The 23,534-nt window shown below is 35.3% G+C and overlaps 1 protein-coding gene across 9 annotated transcripts in view; it reads left to right on the forward strand.

Moving 5' to 3' along the window:
- RBMS3 (RNA binding motif single stranded interacting protein 3) overlaps positions 1–23,534 on the forward strand; it is a 1,467,317-nt gene that overhangs the window by 1,151,767 nt on the left and 292,016 nt on the right. The window lies entirely within an intron of this gene.

The raw sequence follows: 23,534 nt of genomic DNA on the forward strand, positions 1-23,534 counted from the left end.
GAGGTGGAAAGTCACTGTAGATTTTATGCAAAAAAGTGATAGGATGAAATTTACAGTTTCAAAAGAATTATTCAAATTGCTGTGCTGAAATGGCACCATTGGTGGGCAAGGCTGGAAGCAGAGAGACCAGTGAGGAGGTTATGGTAATAATCTAGGACCAATGAGCCGTGGTGTACATATGAAGGAATGGTTAAATTCTGAACAGTTCTGAAGGTAGAATTAAAAGATTTAATGAGTCCTTTAATTTGAATTAGTTCACAATTTATTTGAATGTGAAATATCAAAGAGAGGAGTCAAGGATGACTTCAAGTTTTGTGACCTAAGCAACAGATGGGTTAAAGTTACCATTTATGAGACACACCGGCTGGGAAAGAGTGAGTTGAGGATAGGATGGGACAGTATCTATGAGACATCCAAGTGGAAATGTTGAATAGACAACCACGTATATGAGTCTGGAGACTAAGGAAAAGGACAGGATTGGAGATATGACTTACAGATAGAATTTAAAATCATGAGACTTGGTAACATAACCTTGTAGGGATCACAGGTAGGAGAAGGAAGACAGATGTACACGAGAGTGAATATTTAGCTGTCGTCTTCCTAGAAGCACAAAGAGCAAGTGTAGTAAATTACTTTTTGTTTTTTCCCATTTAACATGTAAGGTAGGATTAGGTTGTGGAAAATAATTTAGATATTCACAGATGCATGTGCACACATGTACACACACACACACCTCCCTCTCTCTCTGTCTCTTTCTCTCTCTCTCTCTCAACAATAGCTCCGAAAAGATGAAGGCAATGTTGAGTGGGCTGCTTTAGAAATTTGGCCTGTAATGAATATGACAGCAGTTAGCAGTTACAGGCCTTGAGGCAAATCTTTTTTTCCTGGGCCTTAGTCTGATTATTTGGGTAGTGAGCTATATATTTCCCATGTCATAAAGCACAAGGGGATCTTGTGTAGTTTCATCCCTCATAGATAATAGACAATAGTTTTAATTTCATGGAAAAAAATAAAAGAACAACTTCTTGAAGATAATTCCATTCTTCTTTGTGCCCCCAACTCTATCCAATTTGTGGTTTTCTTTGAAATTATGGTTTGAAGATATTTTCCAGAAGGTGATTTCCCTGTCCTTTATGAATTGTAAAATAATTTCCTCCAGTCAGGCAAGATTTATTTCTTTAATGAATTAATGTGAAATCCAGGGGCTACCTCAGGGGTGCTTGTATGTGCTAAGCATTCTCTGGGCATTTCACAAATGTCTGTACCTAATTTGCCAGCAGCTCTGTGATATTGGTATAACATACTTCATTCATGGCTGAGAAAAGTGAGATTAGAGAGACTTAGAAACTGGTTAAGTTAGTAAAATGAGTTTTTGTAACTCAAATCCTATGCTGTTTTCTCTGTATATCATACTGCATCTTTTTTATAACTTGAACTTTTCATGCTCCCCTCCAAATTTCTGCCTTCAATTTAAGTTAAGCAAATCAAATATATCTACTGTAAGTTCCATGGAATCAGTGCTTCATCTCTTCCAACCATGTGACTAAGCACACATTTTAATAGTGAATTCTGTTGACAGCATCTTCCCTTGGAGAACTCCCTTGTATGTTCAATGTGAAACTACCTTAATCTTCTTTGCCCATGAATGGCTGTTTTTCTGATTAACTTCATTTCATAGACCTGGTAACTGAGGAGTGAAAAACCAATCTCAATGTCAGAGGTAAAAACACAGAGCCTGTTCTCTAGTGACAAATCATTTTGTTCAGGATATACTCCCTGCCGAGATATTGTAAGTGTTCAATGAGGGGATTGTCCAATTTAGTGCATCAATGCCTTATCATATTTATGCACCCTTCTTCCATGTATATGATCACATGACCTGCACAAATCCTAAATGGGTCTGATTACCCTTTGATGCCTTTTCATGTTTTGTTCTGCCATATTATTTCTGAGAATTTAATAAAAAGGGAAGGGATGTCTTAAAATATGACCTTTGAATTTCAATGACTCAAAGAGATGAAGGCATAGATGGCTGTTGAATTCAACAAATAGATTGGCAAAGATTAAGAAGATGGATCACACTACTAGAGTAGGTCTGTGAGGAAAATGGAACTTTTGCATATTGTTGATAGAGGTATAAATTTGTACAAATTTAGAAGAATATCTAAAACACATTAAATGTGTAATTCCTTTGATCTAATAATTCTACTGCTAGAAATGCATCCTTTAGATATACTTACACAGTTACCAGAATTAAGATATCTGGGCAGAAGTAACTAGGTCAAAATATTTGCTTATTGTCATACAATTGTGTTGAGAAGCAAACGACACTTACATGTCATTCTAAAACAAACAACAAGTAGAATAAGCTCTGAATTGATATTAGTTATTTTACTAATAATGCAAGTCTTATCCTTTGTATGTTAAAAAGTTTGAAACCACAGATAAATTAGAAAAAAGAAGAAAGGAGTATATTCTTGTTGCCATCACCCATAGATAACCATTATTAAAAATTTGATGTGTTTTCCTTCTAGTTCTTTTCTGTCCAAGAGTATTATGTGCCAACACACATTTTTTTCCTGCTTTTCCCGCATAACTTTGTAACACTGCCATTTTCCTTTTATTAAAACTTTAAGAATCATTGTTAATAAGCACAAGATTCCCTGTTATATGTAAGTACAGTAAATGAAACCTTCCCCTTGTGTAGGATACTTAGTTGTTTCCAGTTTTGCCTCAAGTATTATAATGGAAGCAGACAAAAAAGGCATCTACGTATTCCTTTTCTATTAATGAATTGTTTCTGTTCCACTTATGCTGATAGATTCTGGGTTTGTGGAAACTTAGTTAATAGTCTAAGTCAGTGTATTATAATTTGTTTCTTTCATGGTAAATAATGTTTATGGCTGGTAGAGTAAGTCAGCTAGTTATAATCATTGTAGTACATATACATGCATATGTATTACATATACACACACATATATATATTACACACATATAATATGTATTTTCTTTTGATTTTAGTCATAGCATTTTATTTTGGCACATATATTTTGGGAGTAGCACAAGTTACATTATTGGTGGAAGTCCGGTATCCTTTAAGAGTTTGCATTCTATAGTGACTGCCTTAGTTCGAACCTTGACTGGTAGCTATGTGATTTGAGGTAGATCCTTTACCCACTCACAGCTTTAGTTGCCTCCTCTGCAAAATAGTGATGACAATAATACCTACATTGGAGGCTAAATATAAGTGTTAAAGATAATGCAACGCACAATGCTCAATACATAGTAAGTGCTTAATAAAGAGTTGTCACTGTTACTAGAGTTACTTGTTGCTCATTATTCACACTGTTCTTTTGATGTTATTGTAGTTTTGCTTTGTTTCTTGCCACACTTTCTCTTTACTTCTCGGCAAGTATAATTTTCTTAGCTATGAATTGTATTAATCTTAAGCATTCATTTCTGTAATGAGCACATTCTCCCTTCTCTTCTTCTGTCCCTTTTTCTACCCCAAGTAGTGCTGAAATATGAATTGTAAACTGCTAGCATTAAAATGAAATTTTTGACAAAACCATGAGATCCTACTTTCCTTCATATCTATATGAATTTGTGTCTTTTAAACCAGAGATACTAGATTGCTAATTTTAAAAATCTGTTAACATTTTTCTAGAAGCACATTATTCAGTGTGTACAGTAATTAAGCCATTGATCTATTAGAATTATGCAGAAATATGGGGCTTGAACTCTTAAAATTCTCTTACTTACCTCATAAGTAGTAAAATTTAGACTTTATGATTCTAGTGTAAACTTCAAAATGCAGTAGGAGGAGAAGCAGAAAAATGACTTAGCTGCGTGGCAAATTGATAATAACCCGTTTAGATCTCTTCATTATGCCCCGTGGCTTTTCTGCATCCTTAACATCAGATTTTGCTGCAGGCGTTTTGTATTTCTCAGGGAAAATAATTCATAAAGATCATGAATGGGCCACGCTTTGTGAAGAGACCTATTGTCGTTATCAGCCAGATTCTCATGGGAAATGGAAGTCACAGGAGGACAATCGTAAATGACAGTTCTGATTATGTAATTTTGTAGTATATACTGACATTTGGTTTCCTATCTTTAGTATAGAGATGAAAGGATCTCTTTTTCTGGATATTTTTCATTTTTCCTTCTTTTTAAGTTTATTAAAATATAAATCAATAATAGTAATGATAAAAATACAAAAATATCTGAAGTAAAAGTCTCCTGTCGATCTGCCTCCAGAGACAAATATTATTATTTTCCTATGCAGACTTTTTGTCCTTTCTCCATACATTGAAGTCTATATACTTCTGTATACCACATGTCTGTATTACATACACTTTTTAAATAATATATTTTTTTCTTTCAAAGCAGCCTATAAGGCAAAGATTTGAGTTCATTAAGTTTATTTTGGAAGTGATCCATGAAAACAGAAGTAAAGGAATAGGGAAAATAAGATAGGGATGGGGAAAATGTTCAAAAACCATGTTCTATTAAGCAAGTTTTTGGTTCTGGGCAATTGGATCTCAATTCTGCTCAAAACTCTGAGGAACCATGTAGAAAGTACCAAGATGAAAAGTCTGGAGCATTTATTGTTCGACTTCCATACTCCATTGGTTGGAAGTTGCCCCAGAGTGTTAACTCCCCTGCAACTTGGATTGCATGTGTGCACAGCCGAGCAACCTTCTGCAGCTTTGGAAAAAGCAGGGCAGAGAGACCCAGCACATACTTGGTATGGAACTGGTAACAGTCTATGACTCTCTACCACAGTTCCATTGTAATCAGGTAAACCAAGGAGATGTGCTGCCACATACCAGGAGCCCCTGTAATCCTGACCTGCATGCTGTTCTTCAACTAGCTTTTTAAAAAATATAACAACGTATCTTGGATACATATCCAAGTCAGTACATGCACACATTCTTTTTGTTTTTAATGACAGCATTCCTCCGTGAATATTAGAGTGGGCTAGCTAATCATTTAAGTAAGTACAATGCCAGCTTTTGTCTTCATTTTACTGTGTGAACATACAGGTATGCTAAATATTCTTCCATAAAACAAAGAGTGATTTTTCCTTCTCAAGCTTTTATGTACACATGAATCACGTATGGGCCTTGTTAAAATGCAGATCTGATTTAGTATATCTGGGCAGGGGCCTAAGACTCTCCATGTCTAATGATTCCCCAAGTCTTATTGATCCATAAATCAGGCTTTGAGTTCATGGTTCTCAAATGAAACAACATGAAAGAAACTTGTACATTGTGAAAATGTTCCTTATAAAAGTCTAGAAAGTTTTCCACAAGATAGGACAGTGCACTAGGAGCTGAGAGAATGTAATTTCCAGCTATAAATTTGCTTTGAGACCTTGGGCAAGTCTTTTCTTATCATGGTTATCACTCAGGTGCCTTGGCCCTAGGTAGTATTTTATGATCCAATATATTCATTTTTTTACTTGCAAAGAGAATATGCTTCTTGTCTACTCAGTTCCATGACTGTGTTGAGCCAAACTAAAGCTATAAAAACCAGATTTAAGATATTCCAGGGTTCCTACATGTTTATATTTATAGATCATCACTACTCTTATTAGGTGAAACTAGATGAGTCAGATTGCAAACCTAGATGTTTAATGGATATATCAAACTTAAAATATTCAAAAGAGAGTTGTAGATTTCCCCCCTCACATTTGGCCCTCCATCTTCTATGACAGTCAATAGTAACTGTGGGCAAAGATGCAAATGTCAAAACCCTGAGATCATCCTTGGACTTTCCTTTCTCAAATTCCTCAAATTCTGTGCATCAGACAGTGTGTAGAATTTACCTGTAAAACAGATTGCTTACTCCGCTTTTCTTTATAACTATCTTCACTAATATATCCAGAAGGACTCTCCTCATCCACTACAACAGCTCCCCCTCCTAATTGGAAGTCGGCTGCATTTCTTAGCCCTACATTCTCTTACAGCTACTTTTTTTTTTTTTTTTTTTTTTTTTTTTTTTTAGGCAAACTGGATTTTGTCTTTCCCCACTTAAAGTCATCAATATCTTTTCATTGTACTTAGCATAATCCCAATTGACAGTATGTAGATCCACATGGCCCACAAGGCTCTATGTGATCTGGCCCCTGCCTACCTTTCCAAAATCACTTCATGCCATTAGCCGCTAGCTCCCTCTGTTGCACCCACACTGGCCTTTTTTATTTACCCAGGATGTACGAAGCTCTTTTTTGCCTGAGAAACTTGGCTTTTTCACCTTCCTTGAAAATGTTTGAATTCTGTTATTTTTGTAGTACTTTTTAGTGAAACTGAAATTCATCAATCCTTTTTCTATGTAAATTGTGTCATATGTAGCCATTGTAAGCATTTTCTCATTTACTTGGGAAGAAAATATAGACAGGCACCCAGTGAATGTGTACAGCCAATTAACAGGAAGAGAAGGAAAGATATTAACATTTACAAACTGTCCATTAATCTTTACAGTAACCCTATGGTAGCAGTAGTATTCTTTTAACTGACAGTGAAATAAAAACTCAAGGAGGTGAACTCATTAGTCTGGAATGATAGGGTCTACATACATATCTATGTGTTTATATACGTAAACATATACCTAAATAATATGTTAAGTGCTTTTGGACTTGAAAGCAGATTAATTATCCATGCAAATCTCTGGCAGTTTGTTGTTGTATTGGCATTGTTCTCACTAAAGTGTGTGGAAATAATTTTTAAGAATTCATGAGTTCCCTGTAAGAATCTGTGTGTGTGTGTGTGTGTATGTGTGTGACTTTTCATTCTATGGCAATCTTTTAAAAATTATGAAAGCATATTTGAGATCATGTGGAGGATCGGTCAATGTCACTGTCTGTGTCTGTATTTATATCTGTAATTATCCGGTGCCAAAGAGGCCTGCTGTCATTGTCTGGGGCTAATGAGGAAGGAAAGAGAAAAGAGACTGACTAAATAAGTAAATGATGCTTTTAAACCAAATGAAAGCTGTTACCCTGGCAAGCTACACTCAGATGAAGGTTTTATAGAAAAAGTAGTGGAAGAATCCGAATGTCATGTGGCACAAAGTATACAACCTATGAATTTCAAAAATATTTAGTATTGCAGCAGATACTAGCAGATTCACACTGCAAGTGGCAATTTAGATTTGGCAAAATAACATCTAGGATACTAAATTAATATTTTAATTGAATTGTGTTGGTTATACAAGTTAGCTTTTATGAAATTTTAAAATGTATTTGGCTTAACAGTTGTACTCAAACTATAACGGAGGCATTTATGCCTCGCTACATCCTTGCACACATGTAAGGACTCTTTAGTAATAAAAATACCCAAATCAACATTGGAAGCCTTATGTATATTTATATAAGATATATATGATATATGGTGATATAACAACAGACATATAATAACATTATGTGTGTATTTTTTTCTTTCTTCATAAGTGGTCTAATAGTAGAGTATACCAACCTTGGCATGACAGATTCTTTCACAGATAATTCTTGGTTGTAAGAGACATTCCTTTGTGTGTAGAATGCCACTAGCAGCCCCTTCAGTGCAGTTGTTACAAATAAAAATGTCTCCAGATATTGCCAACAGTCCTCTGAGGGGAAAATTGCCCTGTTCCGGGATCACAGGTCTATCCATTTCTCTAAGATAGTAACCACTCTCTTATTCCATGCTGTGGATGAGGTTATAAACTCATAGAACTATGATCTTTCCAACTATTAATGAGGAAATAATTCTGAAAGTGCATATATAGGCTACATTATGAGAAGAAAATCTGGTAGAGTCAGGTGAGCATGGGGATAGTAGAAGAGAAATATATCTGTAATTAAAGATAATTTATCTGGCTCTGCTTTTATTTACTATTGCCTATTGATTCCTGGAATCCAGTTTGAATCTCCATCTTCATTCTTTCTGTGCAATCACCTAAGCAGAAATGTTTCCTAAAACCCTTAGTGGAGACCATGAACGAGTGGTATACAAATGAACCAAACAAATAAACACTGTCCAAGGTACTGCTGAGTATGTTAATTGTACAATATTAGGAGAAGCAGATGCTGAATTTCATGTTTGGTATTCTTTCTGTCTCAAGGGAGGGCAGTTTGAATGCAAGACACCAAATATACACTGTCTTAATTTTACATATAAGGTAAAGCACTTATGAGGAATACTTTTATATTTGTGGATTTTGGCTATCAAAATTAACAGCTTCTTTATTGTATTTTTTCAGTTTTTTCATGTTATTTTTGAATACTTTTAAACTTATAAAAACGTTGCAAAAATACAATAATACTTTTCACACAGATTTCCCACGTATTAACATCTCTTACATTTGTTTTCTCATTTTCTCTATTAATATACACATATTACTATTTTAGGATGTTTGAGAGTAAATTAAGGATATGATGCCCCTGTATCCATAAAGAGTTTATTTATATGTCCTAATAACAAGGTTATTCATTTACATTACAACAGTGAAATAACATCAGGAAATTAACACTGGTACAATAGAAATGTCTAATCTATAGAACTTAGTTGAATTTTGCATTATTCTACGAATGTCCTTTTAATAAACAAAAAATTTTTGTAGGGGAGGGTTTGGGATCTAGGATTCAATCCAGGATCAAATGTTACATTCATAAGTCTCTTAGTGTCCTTCAATCTGCAATCATTCTTCTGACTTTCTTCATCTTGACATTTTTGAAGATTGTAAGCCAATTATTATCTAGAGCATCCATACCTTAGATCTGTGGGATGTTTTTCTATGATTAGGTTCAGGTTATGCCTTGTTGAAAGGAATGCCATATAGTGCTGTGTTGTGCTTCTCAGTATATCATATCGAGAGGTGCAAGGTACTCATTCATCCCATTCTGCTGATACTACCTTGATCACTTGTTTACGGTGATGTTTACCAAATGTCTCCATGGAAAAGTTACAATCTTCCCCCTTATAATTAATAAATGTCTTGTAGGGAGATTATTTGATTGATGTACATTTCCTAGTTTCTATCAGACTTTTACTCACTCGTTTGTTGTTTTTTTAATTTTTGAGACGGAGTTTCACTCTTGTTGCCCAGGCTGAAGTTCAATGGCATGATCTTGGCTCACTGCAACCTCCGCCTCTCAGGTTCAAGTGATTCTCCTGCCTCATCCTCCCGAGTAGCTGGGATTATAGGTGCACGCCCCCATGCCTGGCTAAGTTTTTATATTTTTAGTAGAGATGGGGTCTTACCATGTTGGCCAGGCTGGTCTCGACTCCTGACCTTAGGTGATCCACCCTCCTCGGCCTCCCAAAGTGCTGGGATTACAGGCCTGAGCCACCATGTCCAGCCTCACTCACTAGTTTTCAGATACACTGATCATTCTAATCTAAAGAAATTATTACTTTAAGGGGTATCATGTGGTGATTTTGTTCATGTCAATATTCCTTCTACATTTATTAGCTTTTATTATACTTTAAGTACAGGTTTATCTTTTTCTCTTTTGTCTAGTAATTCACTTATATAAGAAGGAACTCATAGATTGTTATTTTATCATATGGGTTAAAATCATTAATGACATTGTATGTACAGATGCTCAGACAGTTTAAATAGAGCTAAGAAGGTAAGTGATCAGTTATGTGCCAGTTGCATTTTCCCCCTCTCCTATAACATCTTAGCTAATATTGTTGTCCTGTTCCAATATTAGGATAATCCAGCAGAATCTGTCACTGTTTCAAAGGCTGGGCGCCAGTTCTGCCTCAGTGATTCATTGAGGTGGAGGTGAAAGAGCAGAAGTCACCCTCCCCTTGGAAGCCAGGAGCATTTTACTGTTTTTAACAGTGCTGAGAATGCCAATGACTCGAAAGATGAGAAAAAAAAAGACTCTTAATGAGTTTCAGCATTTTAATGTACTGCAGGTTCCCAATTGTATGAGTTTAAGAAGCTTAGCAATTCAGTATCTTCTGAATAATAGCATTTATTTTATACTCTAAATACTCCCAGGGAAGTCTGAATAACACTGCAGCTTCTTCAGTGTAATAGCTTTGGTGGGCTAATTGACTTGAACAGTGGAATTGCTCCTTAAAAAAAAAAAGCCACACAGTTTTGATTAATGAGCCCAGTAATAAATCATTAATCTTTGTAGCTCGCAAATGATAGGAACAGTGTTATGTTTCCCATCCTGTAATATATTTCTTGATTCTCTTGCTAATACAGTGGCCACATTTTAGGGATCTCATTATCAATTTAATATGCCTACCTCCACATAATTTAATAAAACATCTAGTAAGTTTATACTTACGAGGAACACAATGGGACACATTCTAAATAGTGATAATTGTTCTTTAATTAGCATGACTTATATTTAGTTAGTAGCTATCCTCGTAAAATGTTCTAAATTTCCTTATGTAATAAAAATTATAGAAATAATCGTGATTTACTGAGCTTTTATATTCCTGGAACTCTGCTAAGTTTTGAGTATGTCATAACATTGAATTTCTACAATAACCCTCTGAGGTTATTAGTATTATTATTTCTATTTTTCAGTCCACGAAATTTGCTGAGAAGTGTTAATAACAGTTAGTGTCAGGGTCACCATGTCATTACATGTTTACAGCTCATGCCTACTCAAAGTTTTCTAGAGGATTACGAACAAAATCATTTTTATTCAAATGGAAATATATAGTTAAATAGTCCAAATTGATGTTTGTTATTGTTTTAGGGCTTAATGTCTCTCAGTGGCTTTTACATTTTAAAATTTAATTTTCATGCATATCATGCAGCTTAGACACCATTTAAAAATAATTTAGATTGTCAAATCATCATTTTAAGGAAAACAGAATTTCAAGTTATGGGCTATAAGAGTCAGGGGATGGATATCTAAGTCTTAGCTGCCCTAATGTGTCAGCTAACAAAAAATAGGACTCTATAATTTAAATTTAGTTGTATAACATCCACTAGTCTGAACTTTCTAAGGCAGGCAGAGATCATGTCCTATTACATCTGTGCCCTCAGAATTTAGCTCAGGGGGTGACGTACACGAGAAGATGAAAGAACTGTTGAATGAGTGAGTGAATGATCAAGAGCAAATATGAAAACATAAGTGGATGATCCATTTAGTAATTTGCCCAAGTCAAGAGATGGAAATCGACAAGTGACTTTGAGTTGGATTAGTGTTGTGACCATGAGTACTTCCATTTGTTCAGGTGAGCTACTTACTGAATCACAAGACTCCTATAGGGAGAAAACATGTAACTAAGAAAAACTAAGATGTATGCATTACTTTTTCATTGATAGTCTAGGCACTCTAAGTAAAATTATTTAACTCATTGTTGAGTCACATTAAACATAAGATTTATCGCTTTCTAACTTACAATTTTTTTTAAAATTGCAAGTAAAAATTCAAAAGCTAACAGAAGACAAGAAACAGCTAAGATCACAGCAGAACTGAAGGAGATAGAGACACGAAAAACATTTCAAAAATTCAGTGAATCCAGGAGGTGGTTTTTTGAAAAGATTAACAAAATAGATAGATTGCTAGCTAGACTAGTAAAGAAGAAAAGAGGGAAGAATAAAATAGACACAATAAAAATTATAAAAGGGATATCACCACTGATCCCACAGAAATACAAACTACTACCAGAGAATACTATAGACACCTCTATGCAAATAAACTAGAAAATCTAGAAGAAAGGGATAAATTCCTGGCCACATACACCATCCCAAGACTAAACCAGGAGGAAGTCAAATCCCTGAATAGACCAATAACAAGTTCTGAAATTGAGACAGTAATTAATACCCTACCAACCAAAAAAACCCCAGGACCAGATGGATTCAGAGCCGAATTCTACCAGAAGTACAAAGAAGAGCTGGTACCATTGTTTCAGAAACTGTTCCAAACAATAGAAAAAGAGAGAATCCTCCCTAACTCACTTTATGAGGCCAGCATCATCCTGATACCAAAACCTGGCAGAGACACAACAACAACAAAAAAAAAAAAAAAAAAAAGAAAAGGAAATTTTGGGCCAATATGCCTGATGAACATCGATGCAAAAATCCTCAATAAAATACTGGCAAACTGAATCCAGCATCACATGAGAAAGCTTATCCACCACGATCAAGTTGGCTTCATCCCGGGGATGCAAGGTTGATTCGACATATACAAATCAATAAACATAATCCATCACATAAACAGAACCAATGACAAAAATCACATGATTATCCCAATAGATGCAGTAAAGACCTTTGATAAAATTCAACACCCCTTCATGCTAAAAACTCTCAATATATTAGGTACTGATAGAACATATCTCAAAATAATAAGAGCTATTTATGACAAACCCATAGCCAATATCATACCAAATGGTCATAAGTTGGAAGCATTCCCTTTGAAAACTGGCACAAGACAAGGATGCCCTATCTCACCACTCCTATTCAGCATAGTATTGGAAGTTCTGGCCAGGGCAATCAGTCAAGAGAAAGAAATAAAGGACATTCAAATGGGAAGAGAGGAAGTCAAGTTGTCTCTGTTTGCAGATGACGTGATTTTATATTTAGAAAACACCATCATCTCAGCCCAAAAACTCCTTATGCTGAGAAGCAACTTGAGCAAAGTCTCAGGATACAAAATCCATGTGCAAAAATCACAAGCATTCTTATACACCAACAAGACAAGCAGAGAGCCAAATCATGAGTAAACTCGCATGCACAATTGCATGGGAGAATGAAATACCTAGGAATACAACTTACAAGAGACGTGAAGGACCTCTTCAAGGAGAACTACAAACCACTGCTCAAGGAAATAAGAGCAGACACAAACAAATGGAAAAACATTCCATGCTCATGGATAGGAAGAATCAATATAATGAAAATGGTGAAAATGGCCATACTGCCCAAAGTAATTTATAGATTCAATGCTATTCCTGTTAAGCTACCATTGACTTTCTTCACAAAATTAGAAAAAAAAAAACTTCTTTAAATTTAATATAGAATGAGAAAAAAGCTTGTATAGCCAAGACAATCCTAAGCAAAACGAACGAATCTGGAGGCATCACAATACCTGACTTTAAACTATACTACAAGGCTACAATAACTAAAACAACATGGTACTGGTACCAAAACAAATATATAGACCAATGGAACAGAATAGAGGCCTCAGAAATAACACCACACATCTACAACCATCTGATCTTCAACAAACCTGACAAAAATAAGCAATAGGGAAAGGATCCCCTATTTAATAAATGGCAATGGGAAAACTGGCTACACCTTATATAAAAATTAACTCAAGATGGATTGAAAACTTAAAGGTAAAACCCAGAACCATAAAAACCCTAGAAGAAAACCTAGGCAATATCATTCAGGATATAGGCATGGCCAAAGACTTCATGACTAAAACACTAAAAGCAATTGCAACAAAGGCCAGACTTGACAAATGGGATCTAATCAAACTAAAGAGCTTCTGCACAGCCAAAGAAACTATCATCAAAGCAAACAGGCAAACTACAGAATGGGAGAAAATTTTTGCAATCTACCATCTGACAAAGGTCTAATATCCAGAATGTAAAAGGAACTTAAATTTACAAGGAAAAAAGAAACAGCCCCAACAAAAAAGTGGGCAAAGGATATAAAGAAGACATTTATTCAGCCAACAATTATGAAAAAAAGCTCATCATCACTGGTTATTAGAGAAATGCAAATCAAAACCACAATGAGATACGATCTCATGCCAGTTATAATGGCAATTCTTAAAAAGTCAGGAAACAACAGATGCTGGCATGGCTGTGGAGAAATAGGAATGCTTTTACACTGTTAGTGAGAGTGTAAATTATTTCAATCATTGTGGAAGATAGTGTGGCGATTCCTCAAGGATCTAGAACCAGAAATACATTATAAATGTATACCCAGTAATGGGATGGCTGGGTCAAATGCTATTTCTAGTTCTAGTTCTAGTTCCAGATCCTTGAGGAATCACCACACTGTCTTCCACAACGGTTGAACTAATTTACACTCCCACCGACAGTGTAAAAGCGTTCCTATTTCTCCACAGCCATGCCAGCATCTGTTGTTTCCTGACTTTTTAGTGATCGCCATTCTAACTGGCATGAGGTGGTATCTCATTGTGGTTTTGATTTGCATTTCTCTGATGACTAATGAAGATGAGCATTTTCTAATTGGAAAAAAACTACTTTAAAGTTCATATGGAACCAAAAAAGAGCCCGCATAGCCAAGACAATCCTAAGCAAAAAGAACAATTGTTTCTTATAACATCAGCTTTCTCACATGTAAAATGGGGCTATCTACCTCAAGGGTTAAGGAATATAAACATAATGAATTTAAATGACATTAAATCGTAGTATTTTTCATATAGTAAGCAGTATAAATACTAGATAATATCATACCATAAAAAGGTAAAGGTAATGATACATATCTTACCTAACAACAGTTTATAAAAAATGATATTAATGTTAATCTTATATGACAATGAATAATTTTAGTACAAATATGTCTTGTGTATTATCATGATATACTAAAAATAGTATTTGTTATTTATCAAAAATTAAATTTAATGAGATGTCTTATATTTTATTTGGCAGCCTTAATATAGATGACATAGTGTTTGTCACATAAGCTCTGTTGCATAATTCCCAGAGTCATCATTTGTGCTGTGTTCTGGGCAGGGGGCGGAGATGTCAATAGACTACAGTGAGAATGGTTGTCCTTGAGAGGAACTCAATGCCCCTAATACCTTTTACATTTCAGTGGTATGTTTTTGTGAGTTTACCGAAGGTGAATCTGGGTGAGACTCAGCCAGCCTAAGCTGTCATATTCTAGGCAGAAGATACAAAAATGTTTTGCATCTGTTCTATATTTGTATGTGTTGTGGTGATTATTTCAGAAGAAATTAGTAGTGTATCTAGTAAAACTATGGCTGCCTTCATGCCATTTCCACAGTTCCATAGTTGTTTGAAGCATCATAGTCTTTATCGATAAATCAGTTAGAGCTTTCTATCTCAGAGTTCATAGCAGATGGATAAAATAGACATTCCTGGGGAGCCTCTTTCTGAGCAGTGAATTAGACTCTAAGAAAATGTGAGATTTGTTTACAATATTGAGTAGTTCTCTATAGTTTTGTTTCCTGTTCTCATTTTTGACCATCAAGACTATGAGTACAAAACATTATATATTTGTGATATAGTAATATATTATAATAAAACTATAGAGAGATCTCAATATTGTAAAATGTTAATTTAGCATTTTCTCACAGGAGAAACCATCACATCAGGGCTGATAACTGGTGATACTGAGCTCAAGTTCATGAGGTGTATGTGGAGGGAGAAGTCAAGGAAAGCCAGGGATCCAATCTGGCCACCTGTTCCAGGACCACAGGTAACTCAAATTTAGTCATAAAGGCTGAAGATCCTCATGGAATCATTCACCGCCCAACTCAATTCAAGGCTGCTCAATTGATCTAGAAATAAAAGCCAGCCCAAGCCTTAAAGAATAGCCTAAATGATCAGTGGTTCAACACTGGGTGTTGTTTCACAGTCAGATCTCTGCTGAGTTTGTTCTCCAGAATTAAACCCTCCAATTGAACTTGAGGACATGAACTCCAGTTGCTGACACTGTGCTTACTTTATAACCAAAATAATTAAATACTTCTTTTTTAAAAAGTGTTTCTTGGGGACATTGTTCTTATTGTTTCTTATTTTAGGGAAATTGCTCTTATTTTTGCTTTGGAAGGAAAATAATGGGAGTCACCTTCCTCTAACTGAATCACCATGCAGAACTAGCAAAAGAGAAATCACCTTTTCTCTTTTAGTAGAGATAAAAGGCAATTGAAAATATAGAGGCACCTTCACTGCTTAGCAAACAGGACAGAGGGCATGTTTTTAGGCACCATTTAAGGGTGAAAGCCTACTTCTTTGCAGTCCTTCTTTACTCTTCCCTTTGGTCTTTAATGCCTTACCTTGGATGTTTGCTTCTGGAGCGCCTATCTTGAGGTAAGGCATCTTACTTTGCCTAGTCAGAGCACTGGCTTTGTGTCCAGGGAATGCAGAAGTCCTAGTGGGAAGGTCAGAGCTGATCGTAGGTCCTTATTTTTTCATAGCAATACAGATTTGACAAAACGAACACATTGTATTAGCCACGGTTCTCCAGAGAAACAGAACCAATAGGATGTGTCTCTCTCTCATTCCCTCTCCCGCACTACCCCATCCCCTGTCCCCCTCTCTCCCCGCCACAAGTCTCTCTCTGTCCTTCTGTCCATCTCCCTCTCTTCCTCTTTCCCTCCATCTTTCCCTCTGTCTCCCATTTCTCCCTCTCCCCATCTCCCGTTCTGTCCCTCCCTCCCTTTACCTTAGTCTCTCACTCCTTCTCTTTTTCTCCCCCTCTCCCTCCATCTGTCCCTCTCCTCCTTCTCCCTCTCTCCCTTCCTTCTTCTCTCCCCTACATCCTCCCCCACATCACTCCATCTTCCCCCCTCCCCTCTTTATCATATGAACTTGACTCATGAGATTATGGAGTCTGACAAGTCCTGAGCTCTTCCGTTGGCAGCTGGGGTTCTAGGAGAGCCCACACGGTTGTTCCAGTCTCCAGGCTGTCAGGTTCAAGACTCAAGAAGGGCTGATATTTCAGTCAGGGTCTGAAGGCAGGAAAATGAAGTCCCGGCTCAAAGGCAGTCAGACGGGAGGAAGTCTTTCTTAACTCTGGGGAGGATCAGCCTTTTTGTTTTATTCAAGTCTTCAACTGATTGGGTGAGAGCCACCCACACTGAGGAGAGCAATCTGTTTCACACAGTGTATCAGTTTAAATGTTAAACTCATTCAAAAATAGCCCCATAGAAACACCCAGAAAATGGTTTGACCAATCTGGGCACACGGTGACTCAGTCAAGTTGACACATAAAATTAACTATCATACAAATATATAATAGTGAAGCAAGTATGGCCAAAACGTCAGGTTTCCATCAGTTCTCATCTAGCGGTGTAGTAACTGTCACCAGAAAAGTGAAGACATCTTTGTTCAAATTGGTGTTAAACTAATTCCAAAATATCTGATGCCTTTAGGGCAGTTTGTTAACATAGAATGCTCTGATTCCCTGTTTTCAAAGTGAGAAAAAAAAATTTAGTTTTTATTATTAATTTTTAAATTGCTGCAGCATATAAAATAGACTGTTCCATTAAAAAATCTTGCTCCTTTGCATCCACATTAATTTTCTTTTCTACAGGTGAGAATCACTGAATAATGATATTTATAGGCAATCTCTAGAATTGTTGTAGTGTAGTAAAAAGTACTACATCAAGTCAAACAATATCACTTATGATATTGCTTCTTCACTTACTAGCTTAAGATATAGGACCCAGTTTTCCCATTTGTATTTTTGGAATAATAACTCTTTCCCTATCTACCTTACAAGGTAGATAAAGGGCCACATGATATAAAATGACCCTGAAACATTTAAAATACTAAAAACTCTGCTCTATATAAGGTAACGTTATTATCTGTAGTCTATATATACATCCTCCTCAATGTTTTTAAAACATATCTATAGTTGCAAGCGTGCTTTAGAGTTGTTTCGTACCTCTTCAGGGTATTTCTAAATGTTTTGTCACCACTGATTAGGATAATTCATCTTGAGATAGCATTTTTTCACCCAATAGTTAAAAAATTTCTATAAATTGGTTATACACAATTTTGTGATTTAAAAGAACTTGGAATAAACGTGGAGGTGCACATATCTTTTCGATATACTTATTTCCTTTTCTTTGGATACTTAGTAGTGGGATTGCTGGGTCACATGTTAGTAATTTCAGTCTTCTGAGGACCCTCATACTGTTTTCCATAATGGCTCTACAAATTTACATTCTGGCTAAAAATGTATAAGAATTTCCTTTTTTTCAACATCCTCACCAGCATTGGTTATTTTTTTGTTTTTTTCTGACAATAGGCATTCTAATAGGGGTGAGATGGTATATCATTATGGTTTTGATTTGCATTTCCCTGATGATTAGTGGTGTTGAGTATTTTTCTCATATATCTGTTGGCCATTATGAATAGTTGGCAGATGAATAGTTTGCAAATATTTTCGCCCATTCTGCAGGTTGTCTCCTGACTAGGTTGATTGTTTCCTTTTAGTTGAATATAGTCCCATTTGTCCATTTTTGCTTTTGTTGCTTGTGCTTTTGAAGTCTTAACCATAAAAAATCTTTGTCCAGACCAATATCCTAAACCCTTTCCCTTATGTTGTCTTCTAGTAGTTTTACAGTTTGGGGTCTTACATTTAAGTCTTTAAGCCATTTTGAGATTTTGAGTTTTTTGTATATGGTAAGTGATAAGGGTCTAGTTTCATTATTCTGTATGTGGCTCTCCAGTTTTTATAGCACCATTTAAAAATTTAGTATGTGTATACACACACACACACACACACACGCACCCAGTGGAATACTATTTAGTCATAAAAAAAGAATAAAATTCTGTCATGCATGACAACATAGATGAGCCTGGAGGATATTAGGTTAAGTGAAACAAGTCAGGCACACAAAAATAAATACCACATATTCTCACTCATATGTAGGAGCTAAAAAAGTTGAACTCATAGAAGCAGAGAGTAGAACTGTGGTACCAGAGGCTAGGAAGGGTAGCAGGAAGTGGGGATATGGGGGTCTTTTGATAAACAGGTACAAAATTACAACTAGTTAGGATAAATAAGTTCTAGAGTTTGATGGCACTGTAGGGTGACAATAATTAACAATAATTTAATTGCATATCTTTAAATATCTGGAAGAAAGGAGTTTGAATGTTCCCAACACAAATAATAAATGTTCGAGGTTATGAATATGCTAATTACCCTGATTCAATCATTACACTTGTATTCATATATCAGAATATCACTTTGCACCACATACATTTGTACAATTATTACTTGCCAATTAAAAATGTTTTTTAAAAAGGATTCAATAGTATATAAAGTAAGCAAGAACTAATCACTTACTGAGACCCATAGGGTGTTCCGTTATGAAATAAGTATAGTAGGAATATAGTCCCATAAAGCAGTTCTACTCAAAGTTTGTTACTTGCTACTTGTCCACAATGAAATGTGTACAGAAATTGAGAGAAAGCATTTAAAATCTTTTATAACAATTGACATTAACATAATATCTAATCCGATATGTAATTTGGTGTCTGTTGAGTGTAATAATAAAAAGTTGGACTTGCATTTTGCATATCCTTTTATTTCCTATTAATTTATTTTATTATATTCTACAAATATATTGATCAATGGCATATTGGAAATAAAAATAGTTCACGCTCCAGGGAGTTTAAGAAATTACTCTAAAATCTCAATTTAGTGTTAGTACTGTAGCTACTTTCAGAGCATTTAAATGTCATTCCATCAAATGTGAATGTTATTAGATTGTTTTTGAGTTTTAAAATTGTGTTCTAATAGCTTTTTTCAGAATTGTGTTTCTATAATAGCCATAATGCATACTCAAAAACCCAGACATAACCTTTGATCTAGATAGGGCAGTGTTTTCTTGTCCTCTACAAGTATTCATTTGCTTAGCCACCTTGAAATGTTCTGAAGTTATGAAATTGTCTTAAAGTGCTCAAAAGCAAATGAATGCCAATAAATCTGACTTTGATGGCATACGTACACTAAAAACCTGAGAAAAAGGAAGTCGTTTCAGGGAAAATAAATTATTTACATATTTTTGCATAAGATGACAGATCTGGGCTCCCATTAACAATGGAGAGGATACTTTTGTAACTTTTAATGAGCTTTTGACAAAACTAAATAATAAACCAAGAAATCCTTATACAAATGAAAAAATGTAGAAACAGACCAAAATGGGGGGGTTACTTATAGTGATATGGACAGTCAAATGTAATAGATGTATGAATTGTAGTCATATACTTTTACTATCTAATATACACTGCACAATATTCATTCAATGACTATGTGTAGAATACTAGCTAAGGCTAGGAGCTCTTTTTTCATAGCCTTCACTCTTTAACTCAAGCTTATGGACAAACAGGCAAAAGTGAATAAAACAAGGAACTCAGATATATTTATCTTTGTCTGTATAATATTCTTTTGAACCACAACCTGCTATTTATTAATCATTGGATTTTAAGAACAAAGTCAGTGTTGTAAATTGGCAATAACATCAGCTCAAGTACAAAAGGACTTGGGCTCTATTTCTAGCCTCTTCTTCTAGCTGAGTGGCCTTGGGCAAGTCATAATCTCACCACTAGTTTCTGCTTTTTTCCATCTGTTAGATGATAAGACTGGATAAGATGCCACCTGAGATCCATTTAGGAGCTCTGTCCATAAAAATTTAAGTTAAAAAATTATAAAAAGATCTTTTTGATTGCAATTATCCTGTGAAAAACCTTTCTGGAAAATTGAAAGGAAAGTGCTCTATGTTTCATAGTGCCAATGAACCTTTTGAAAATGACCATCCATTTACATAAACCTGATATATAAATATAACTGAAAGTAAAAAATAAATGTATATACTATTTTAAAGTTTATTTTATGCATAATTTAAATTCTATTTTCAACCAATATATTCAAGACTAATACTGCATTCATTTCAAAGAACAGAATTACTTAAATAACACTCCCCAATGTCATATTCTTTCCGTGAATACAGATTAAGGAATGACACTATCCAATATGCTACTGACTCTGTGAATACAAATTAAAGAGTTGGCCTTGTTGTTTGAATTTGGATTCAGAAAATAGCTTACCAGGCAATCCCTTATGTACTGAGCCCTGCGTATTTATGGTACACCATTTTGAGCAGCTGCAATGCATTCAGTACTCAGGGAATTTGGAAATGACTTTGAATTTGGATAAACTGGTGCACTGATGCCTGGAGAAAATTCTAAGATCTATACAGTACCTGAGACAATGGCGTAGACTGTGATTGTTAACCTGATCAAGGGCAAAGGGGTATTGAATATTGAGCAAATTCCAACCCATTCATAGGACTGTCATGTGCTGTGGCCCATTCATTGGTAAGCTCTGGGTTGATGAGGAACTCCAAAGCTCTGGGGCATGTATTTCTTGTATAACTTGAGTAGTTCTAGACATGTGGGACTCAGAAATCACATCATAAGAAAGTTGTTCATTTCTTGATTCTTTTTAAATTCTAATTCTTCCCAGTAAAAAGACTCAGTCTGGTGCTAGTGTGCTTCTAACTCTTCCATTAATTATTAATTCCCTTTGCAACAGAGAGTCAAGCGGGAGCTCCAAAGCCTTCTGCAAACAGTATCTAGCTATAATTTGAAAACATTAGTTTGTTCACTGTTTTTATAGTAACCTTCTATTTACGGCAAGTAATACTGGCCTTTTAGTTATGGTAACAACACAAAGTTATTTTTTTAAATAGATTTATTTAAGCCCCAGAGGTATGTTTATTTAGAAAAAAAATTAAAATAAGTAACAACCTATGACTGTCAAAAATTTCTAACATTTGGTATTTCAAATAATTGAAGCTTGAGAAACATTGGCCTGGTGGAAAATACACTGAGCTGGAAGATAGGAAAATTAGTCACTAAATCTCACGTTAACCCCATCACTAATTATTAGATTGTCCTTTGGCAAGATGGTGAATCTTTCATGTCTCCATTTCCTCATTATCCATTAAGTGTAATGATATTTGCCAAACTACTTTTGGAGCGACAATGTGAAGATTAAATGATAAATGGTGAAATACTATGAACTGGAAGTTATATGTAGATAAGGTTCATTATTATGTATCTGAAATGTCCCTTTGTTTTTTAATTTATCGCCTCACAGAAACAAAAACAAGATCGAAACCATTTAAAGAAGAATAATTTTATCTCTGTTTTTTTCTCTAGGACCATTACAGTTATTGGTGGTGGTAGTGATGATGGTGGTGGTGACAGTGGGGTGTGTGTATGTGTGTGTGCGTGTGTGTTTATGTATATGTCTGTGACAGAGAAAGAGAGAGGGAGATTGACTTCACTGATTCAGTCTCTATATGTAAACTATTCCTAAATATTAAGACTCTAGTCATCTTTTCCAGATTATATTTTAGTTTTGCTATTTCCCACAGTACTCAAAAGCTTGAAAAGTAAACTAGGTTTAAAATGAAACTAATAATACATCATATTCACTCCAAGTTTTAATAAAAATATCACAACCTATCTGAATATTTAGAGTTATTAAAAATACAGAAATTTAGTTGCACACAAAAATTATTTCTTGACCTGAAACAATATTTGGATTCTTGTTTGTTGTACTTGTTTATTGTTTTTAAAACCATAAATATCTAATAATATGATCTCTTTTCACAAAACATATTTTACTGTTACATAATACCATTTTCTATAGACTTCAGGATTTCTTTTTCTAATTTAATCTCTGGCTTATCCTTGAAACTAAAGTTTCTGTTTGGTTAAAATATAATAGTTCAATTAACTATCTGGTACCTTTTGATATTAATGACTAATCTGTCAAATTTTTGACTATTTTATTTGAGACATAAATAGAACTAAGTTCTAAATTATTACTTCATTATATAAAATAGAGAAAATTGATACACACAGAAATAACTCTAGTAATTGTGTTTTTGTTTCCCATTCTATTAAGCAAAGCTTATTTAAGCATTATTGCTGCTGAAATAGGAGATGATAGACATCATAATCTTATTTGTATATAAATATTTAGGCTTGGTCTAGGACAGCAGTTCTCAAACTTAAGCCGTCATCAGGATCACCTGGAGGGCTTGTCAAAACACAGATTTCTTGGCCCACTCTCAGATTCTGCTTCAGTAGTTCTGTGATGAGGCCTGAGAAATTGTGTTTCCAATAAGTTCCCAGGTGAGGTTAAGGCTGATGTTGCATTTCTGGGACTATACTTTGAGATTCGTTGGTCTAGTGGAAGGCAGTAGACCAGAGTAATAAATTCCATGGACTTTGGTGATAGGCCCAGATTTCCGCCCTGACTTTGGCACTTATGAGCTGTGTAACTTGGATAAGTTAGGGATCCATTTTGTCATCCATAAAATGGTAATTATATCTATTAAGAATATTGAATGAAGTAATGTATGTTGAGTGTTTGGAACTATGCTTAGCATATTATGAACTCTCACTAAATGCAATATCAGTAACTAATTGTGATGGTAGTAAGAGTGGTAGTCATAGAAGTAGTGTTAATGGTAATAAAAAAGAATATACACATTTGCCTTAGTTCAATTGCATTAAAAGTTTTTTAGTAGGCTGGACGTAGTGGCTCACGCCTGTAATCCCTGCATTTGGGAGGCCAGGGCGGGTGGCTCATTTGAGGTCAGGAGTTAGAGACCAGCCTGGCTAACACGGTGAAACCCTGTCTCTACCAAAAATCCAAAAAAAATTAGCTGGGCATGGTGGCGGGCACCTGTAGTCCCAGCTACTTGGGATGCTGAGGCAGGAGAATGGCATAAACCCGTGAGGCAGAGCTTGCAGTGAGCCGAGATCATGCCACTGCGCTCCAACTTGGGCAACAGAGCAAGACCCCACCTCAAA

This window comes from Papio anubis, chromosome 2 (genome assembly GCF_008728515.1).
Source record: "Papio anubis isolate 15944 chromosome 2, Panubis1.0, whole genome shotgun sequence".
NCBI lineage: Eukaryota > Metazoa > Chordata > Mammalia > Primates > Cercopithecidae > Papio > Papio anubis.